Below are 7,642 nucleotides of genomic sequence, written 5' to 3' on the forward strand. Positions count from 1 at the left end.
CCAGAACTTTCTCATCTTCTCAAACTGCAACTCTGTCCCCATTAAACACTGACCCCCATCCCTTCCCCCAGCCCCTTGCGCCCACCTTCTACTTTTTGTCTCTAGGACTTGACTACTCTAGGTCCCTTACTGAAGTAGAATCATACAATATTGGTCCTTTTGTGTCTGGCTTATTTCACTCAGCATAATTTTTTTTCAAGGCTGTTTTAAGTTAAAAAGCAACTTCAAACACTTCCCAAATGGAAATATTCTGTTTACCTACAACCTTGGAAGGCAAAGCCTGCTTCTGGGCCTGTGGGGGCTGAGACTTGTACCCCCACACCTGTGGAGAGAGCTTCAGGACCTACTGATTCCCAAACATGCAGAAACCAATTAAACCCACTGAGATAAACCAGGGATGCCCAGGGGTGACCCAAAGGAAGTTAGCACCCACCCTCCCTCCTTCCCTCTCTCTTCCTTCCTTCCTTCCTTTCTTTTTTTCTTTCTGCTCAGGCTAAAGAGGATTTATTTTCATTCATGCAACCCTCTTGCAACAGGTTATTCAATTCTCCTAAAAATGGTGGCATTCTTTTAACTATTCTTTTAGAAACAGCAGTTACGGGGCGCCTGGGTGGCTCAGTCGTTAAGCATCTGCCTTCAGCTCAGGTCATGATCCCAGGGTCCTGGGATTGAACCCCGCATCAGGCTCCCTGCTCCAAAGGAGGACGCTTAAACCACTGAGCCCCCCAGGCACATCCAGACAATTCATTTTAACAGACAAATTAAAGAACACATTTAAGCAGACATGCCTGTCCTAAATCGTTACTTTGGTAAGAATCTCACAAACATTACTCATGCTAGTGGCCATGGTGAGCTGAAGAGGATTGCCTCTTCTCCACGCACCACCCCACCCTCCCGCGAGAACCACCAGTGGTGTGCTGGAACTTGGGACGCTTTCCAAGGCCACGTGCTGGTGGCCTGCAGATGTCAGCCCTCACATCTCCCTGTGCTTGTGGACTGGTTTGGTGATCCCCTGGGTGTCAGGATTCCTTCTGATAGCTTTATGGGATGGATCGATGAGGATAACCTCAAAGAATTTGTACATGTAATCTTCACCAAACTAGTAAGAATTCAAGACTGTCAGAGCCCCACGGTGGCGTCCAGCTCGCTCCTCTGGAACAGACTGTAGGCTTCGGGCAAACTTGAGCTGGTTAGCACCATGATGGACAGGCTTGCACCCTTAGGAACTGGGCGGCCACCGCATCACACAAGGATCTGGTATATGACATAACCTTGCTTGCCCTTGTCTCACAGTCTGCACGCTTTATCAGGCCGGGTTGCGTGGGGGGGGGGCGGCCTGTGGAGGGCAGAGATCTGGTGGTCCTGCCAGCACTGTACCCCAAGAAGAAAGTGCATAATATCGATTGCTTCTTCCTCCATAGCTCCTGGACGTACCTGTAAGCACCCATCTTGGCTTACCTTTGCGCTGATGACTGCCCCCAGATAGAAAGGAAAGAGCTTTTCTCCCCAGCAGACTACTGCTTTGACTTAAATTTTTGGCAATGTATTTTTGGGTCAGGTATATACTGTTTATCACTGAGGAAGGTAAGCTTCCTGGTTTGAAACAAAAGAAATCTCGGTTCTGGTAAGGACTTCACTATCCACAGATGTCTGCAGCAATCCTCGGCTTCTCTTCTTTCTTGCTCTCACCCTAGAGAGGTTCACTGAACAGAAGAAATGCCTGCATTTCCCCAGATTCAAGCTATTTAATGAGAGGCTATTTTTGCTAATCTTTTGGATTAGTTTTTCTAACTGCCAGAGAAACAGCGCCTTAAAAAGGAAATGTTTCTGCCCTAGAACCTATATTCACTCAGTTTAAAATAGTCATGATCAGTTAAAAAAAATAATGCCATGCAAGTACCCAAAAGATTTACCTCAAAACTGGTCCGGCTGGCTAAAAATAACCTCTAAACAAATAACAAAACCTGGGTGAGACCCCAAGGAAGAAACCAGAGCCAACGGATCCCGCAGAAGTGAGGACCTCTGGGCTTAAGGACAGACCAGCTCTTGGCTTAGTTTGATCCAGTACAAGAATCAAAAGCGGATGCAGGACACCAAAAACTAAGGCAACGAAAGCAAAAATAGACTACATCACGCTAAAAATGTTCTGCACAGCAAAGGAAACAACCAGCAAAATGAAAGCCCACCTATGGAATGGGGAAAAAAAATAATTGCAAGCCATCCCTCTGATAAGAGGTGGTTAATATCCAAAAGCTACAAAGAACTCACACAACTCCAAAGGCAAACAAACAAATCCAATTTAAAACTGGGCAGAAGAAACTGCAGAGACATTTTTCCAAAGGAGACAGACAGACAGGTGGCCCACAGGTCCATGAAAAGGTGCTCAACATCACTCATGATCAGGGAAATGCAAACCAGGGACACCTTGGCTGGCTCAGGCGTAAGAGCATGCGACCCTCGATCTCGAGGTCATGAGTTCGAGCCCCACGTGGGGTGTAGAGGTGACAAAAATAAAATAAAGTTAAAAAAAAATGCAAAGCAAAACCACAATGAGATCTCACCTCACATTTGGATGGCTGTCATCCAAAAGACAAGAGATATCAACAACAAGCCTTAGCAAGGAAGCGGGTAAAAGGGAACCTTCCTGCTCCATTTGTGGGAATATAAATTGGTGCAGCCACTAAGAAAAACAGTATGGAAATTCCTCAAAAGACTAAAATAGAATCACCATATGATCGGCACTCCCACTGCTGGGTATACATCCAAAGGAAATGAAAACAGGATATTGAAGAGATAGCTACACTCCTGTGCTCATTGCTGCATTATTCACAATTGCCAAGATGTGAAAGCAACCTTAAGGTCCATCAGCAGATGCAAGGATAAAGAAGATGAGAGGTACATATACATACATACAATGGAGGATTCTTCAGCCATGAGAAAGAGGGAAATCCTGTCATTTGTGACAACATGGATGGAGCTTGAAGGCATTATGCTAGTGAAATAAGCCAGACAGAGAAAGACAAATATTGTGTGGCATCACTTATATGTGGAATCTAAAAAAAAAAAAGTCAAACTCATAGAAACAGAAAAGTAGAAAAGCGGTTGGCAGAGGCTGGGTTGGGGGTGGGGGCGGGAATAGTGAGATGTTAGTAAAAGGGTACAAGCTTTCAGCTATAAGATAAATAAGGTCTGGGAATCTAATGTGGACATGAAAGTAGATGTTCTACTTTCTTAGCGAATTTCAATTATACAACACAGTGCTATCAACTATATATGGTAATGGATGTCCTAATGAACTAGATGGGAGGAAATGCTTTCATTATATACATATACGTGTATATACACACACACACACACACACACATACATATATACATACACATATATATCAAATTATCATGATGTATATTTTTTTAAAGATTGTATTTATTCATTTGAGAGAGAGATAGCTAGAGAGAGCGCATGAGCAGGGGGGAGAGGGAGAAGCAGACTCCCCACTGAGCAGGGAGCCCGATGCGGGGGCCAATCCCAGGACCCTAGGATCATGACCTGAGCCAAAGGCAGATGCTTAACTGACTGAGCCACCCAGGCGCCCCTATACTTTAAATATCTTACAATTTTGGGACACCAGGGTGGCTCATTCATTAAGCATCTGCCTTCGGCTCATGTTATGATCCCGGGGTCCTGGGATGGAGCCCTGCATCGGGCTCCCTGCTCAGCGGGAGGTCTGCTTCTCCCTCTCCCACTCCCCGTGCTTGTGTTCCCTCTCTCGCTATGTCTCTGTCAAATAAATAAATAAAATCTTAAAAAAATATATATATATATATCTTACAATTTTGTCAGTTATACCTCATAAAGCTGAGGGCATGGAAGCTGATATGAATTTATTCCTATGGTTGCAAAAATGCAACAGAGCTTTTCAAAGCCTTGTGTAGAAAAGTACTAAAATACATAAATGCTAATGTCAAGAAATCTCCCCCGAGGAAAGTTTTTTGGTTGGAGCGAGGGGGTAGGAAATGGGGTGCTAGTAGTTGGGATAATTCTTAGTGTGCAGGACTGATGTAGGCATTGCAGGATGTTTAGCTTCTCTGGCTCTCACCCCCTCAATGCCAAGGGCACTTCTCAAGTCACGGAATCAACCAACCAACACCCACATTTCCAAATGCCCCCTATGGGTCAGTCCAGCTACCCCCCCACCCCACGCTAAGAACCACTGAGTGTGGCATGTCTGTCTGTAACTTAGGCTTCCCTAGCTTCCATCCCATTACTCTCTTCATTCCTCCCCTTTAACTGGCTCTAGCACAGAATTACTGGTTTCACTTAAACTGCTTTATTGAGATACAACTTATACACCATACAATCCATCCATTTAAAGTATACAATTCAGGGCACCTGGCTGGCTCAGTTGGAAGAGCATGTGACTCTTGATCTCGGGGTTGTGAGTTCAAGCCCCACGTTGGGCATAGAGATTACTAAAAAATAAATAAAAATTAGAGTGTACAATTCAATGGCTTTTGTATAGAGTCGTGCAACCATCGCCACAATCAAATTTAGAACATTTTTATTACCCCAAAAAGAGAGTGACATCCATATATGGACACCAGGCCAAGTTAGTTTCCTTCCCTTCTCTAAGCTTGAGGGCCAAGACAACATTGTAAAGTCCATAATAGAGAAAAGGTAGTCATGTCTGTATGTTTCTCTGTGATCTCCCCATGGGCTTCCGTAGCAGCAAGGTAGGAGGTGATTATCTTGGCATTTTGGGGGGCATACTCTCTAAGAAGTGTACCAACCAGTGCTTCAGGCACCCTTCCCTCTGAGAAGCAGAGGGTCAGGACATCCCAGGTCTGCAGACATCCCTACAAGTGAAACACGCATTGCACTCTGAGGGTGTCTTCGTCATCCTGGGCTGTTATAACAAAACACTACAGACCGGGGGCTTGAACAACAGACATTCCTTTCTTACTGTTCTGGAGGCTCCAAATACAAGATCGAGGTGCCAGGAGGTTTGTTCTTGGTGAGGGCCTTCTTGCTGGCTTGTAGATGGCCACCTACTTGCTGTGTCCTCACATGGCAGAGAAATAGAGTGCACTCTGGTCTCTTCCTCTTCTTATAAAGACACTAATCCATTTTTCTTGTCTGATTGATGAGGCTAGGACTTCTAGTACTATGTTGCACAACAGTGGTGAGAGTGGACATCACTGACATGTTCCTGACCTTAGGGGGAAAGTTCTCAGTTTTTCCCCATTGAGCATGATATTCGCTGTGAGCTTCTCGTAGATGGCTTCTATAATATTGAGGTATGGTCCTTCTATCCCTACACTGTGAAGAGTTTTAATCAAGAAAGATGCCTTGTTGACAACAAAAAGAAATAAAGGGCATCCAAATTGGCAAAGAAGTTAAACTCTTACTCTTCACAGATGACATGATACTCTATGTGGAAAACCCAAAAGACTCCACCCCCAAATTGCTAGAACTCATACAGGAATTCAGCAAAGTGCCAGGATATAAAATCAATGCACAGAAATCAGTTGCATTTCTATACACTAAAATGAGACTGAAGAAAGAGAAATTAAGGACTTGATCCCATTTACAATTACACCAAAAACCATAAAATACCTAGGAATAAACCTAACCAAAGAGACAAAGGATCTGTACTCAGAAAACTATAGAACACTCATGAAAGAAATTGAGGAAGACACAAAGAAATGGAAAAACATTCCACGCTCATGGATTGGAAGAACAAATATTGTTAAAATGTCTATGCTACCTAGAGCAATCTACACATTCAATGCAATCCCTATCAAAATACCATCAACTTTTTTCACAGAGCTGGAACAAATAGTCCTAAAATTTGTATGGAACCAGAAAAGACCCCGAATAGCCAAATGGATGTTGAAAAAGAAAACCAAAGCTGGCGGCATCACAATTCCGGACTTCCAGCTCTATTACAAAGCTGTCATCATCAAGACAGTATGGTACTGGCACAAAAACAGACCCATAGATCAATGGAACAGAATAGAAAGCCCAGAAATGGACCCTCAACTCTATGGTCAACTCATCTTCAGCAAAGCAGGAAAGAATGTCCAATGGAAAAAAGATAGTCTCTTCAACAAATGGTGTTGGGAAAATTGGACAGCCACATGCAGAAGAATGAAACTGGACCATTTCCTTACACCACACACATATTTTTGTGTGTGAAAGACATATTTCATATTTTTGTATGAAAGATCTACATGAGAGACAGGAATCCATCAAAATCCTCGAGGAGAACACAGGCAGCCTCTTCGACCTCAGCCGCAGCTACTTCTTCCTAGAAACATCGCCAAAGGCAAGGGAAGCAAGGGCAAAAATGAACTATTGGAACTTCATCAGGATAAAAAGCTTTGCACAGCAAAAAAAACACAGTCCACAAGACCAAAAGACAACCAACAGAATGGGAGAAGATATTTGCAAATGTCTTATCAGATAAAGGGCTAGTGCCCAAATATCTATAAAGAACTTATCAAACTCAATACCCAAAAGACAAATAATCCAATCAAGAAATGGGCAGAAGACATGAACAGACATTTCTCCAAAGAAGACATCCAAATGGCCAACAGACACATGAAAAAATGCTCCACATCACTCGGCATCAGGGAAGAAAACCACAACGAGATACCACCTCACACCGGTCAGAATGGCTAAAATTAACAAGTCAAGAAACAACAGATGTTGGCGAGGATGCAGAGAAAGGGGAACCCTCCTATACTGTTGGTGGGAATGCAAGCTGGAGCAGTCACTCTGGAAAACAGTATGGAGGTTCCTCAAAAAGTTGAAAATAGAGCTACCCTACAACCCAAGAATTGCACTACTAGGGATTTACCCTGAAGATACAAATGTAGTGATCCAAAGGGGCACCCACACCCCAATGTTTATAGCAGCAATGTCCACAATAGCCAAACTATGGAAAGAGCCCAGATGTCCATCAACAGATGAATGGATAAAGAAGATACACACACAGTGGAATACTACTCAGCCATCAAAAAAAATGAAACCTTGCCATTTGCAACAATGTGGATGGAACTAGATGGTATTATGCTAAGTGAAATAAGTCAGAGGAAGACAATTATCCTAGGAGCTCACTCATATGTGGAATTTAAGAGACAAAACAGAGGAGCATAGGGTAAGGGAAGGAAAAATAGAACAAGACGAAATCAGAGAGGGAGACAAACCGTAAGATTCTTAATCATAGGAAACAAACTGAGGGTTGCTGGAGGGGGTGGGGTGGGGGGTTGGGGTAACTAAGTGACAGGCATTAAGGAGGGCATGTGATGTAATGAGCACTGGGTATTATATAAGACTGATGAATCACTGACCTCTACCGCTGAAACCAATAATACATTATATGTTAACTAATTGAATTGAAAGAAAGAAAGGTCAGTAATCCCATCGTGGGGGTCCCACCCTCATGACCTCATCTAAAAATAACTACCTCCTAAAGGCCCTATCTCCTAATACCTTCACATTGGAGGTTCGGGCTTCAACCTATGAATGGGGGTGGGTGGCGCACAGTTCAGTCCATACGGAGGGTTAAGATCTGTAGCTAGGCAGTGTCCTCACTACTCCCTCAGGAACAAGAGAGCCAGAGCCAGAGGGGGAGCCC

At 43.7% G+C, this 7,642-nt stretch overlaps 1 pseudogene; it reads right to left on the minus strand.

Moving 5' to 3' along the window:
- Nucleotides 1-836: 836 nt before the first annotated feature.
- Nucleotides 837-1,448, minus strand: LOC110571863 (annotated as a pseudogene).
- Between the last annotated feature and the right edge of the window lie 6,194 nt (nucleotides 1,449-7,642).

This window comes from Neomonachus schauinslandi, chromosome 5, assembly GCF_002201575.2.
Source record: "Neomonachus schauinslandi chromosome 5, ASM220157v2, whole genome shotgun sequence".
Classification (NCBI taxonomy): Eukaryota; Metazoa; Chordata; class Mammalia; order Carnivora; family Phocidae; genus Neomonachus; species Neomonachus schauinslandi.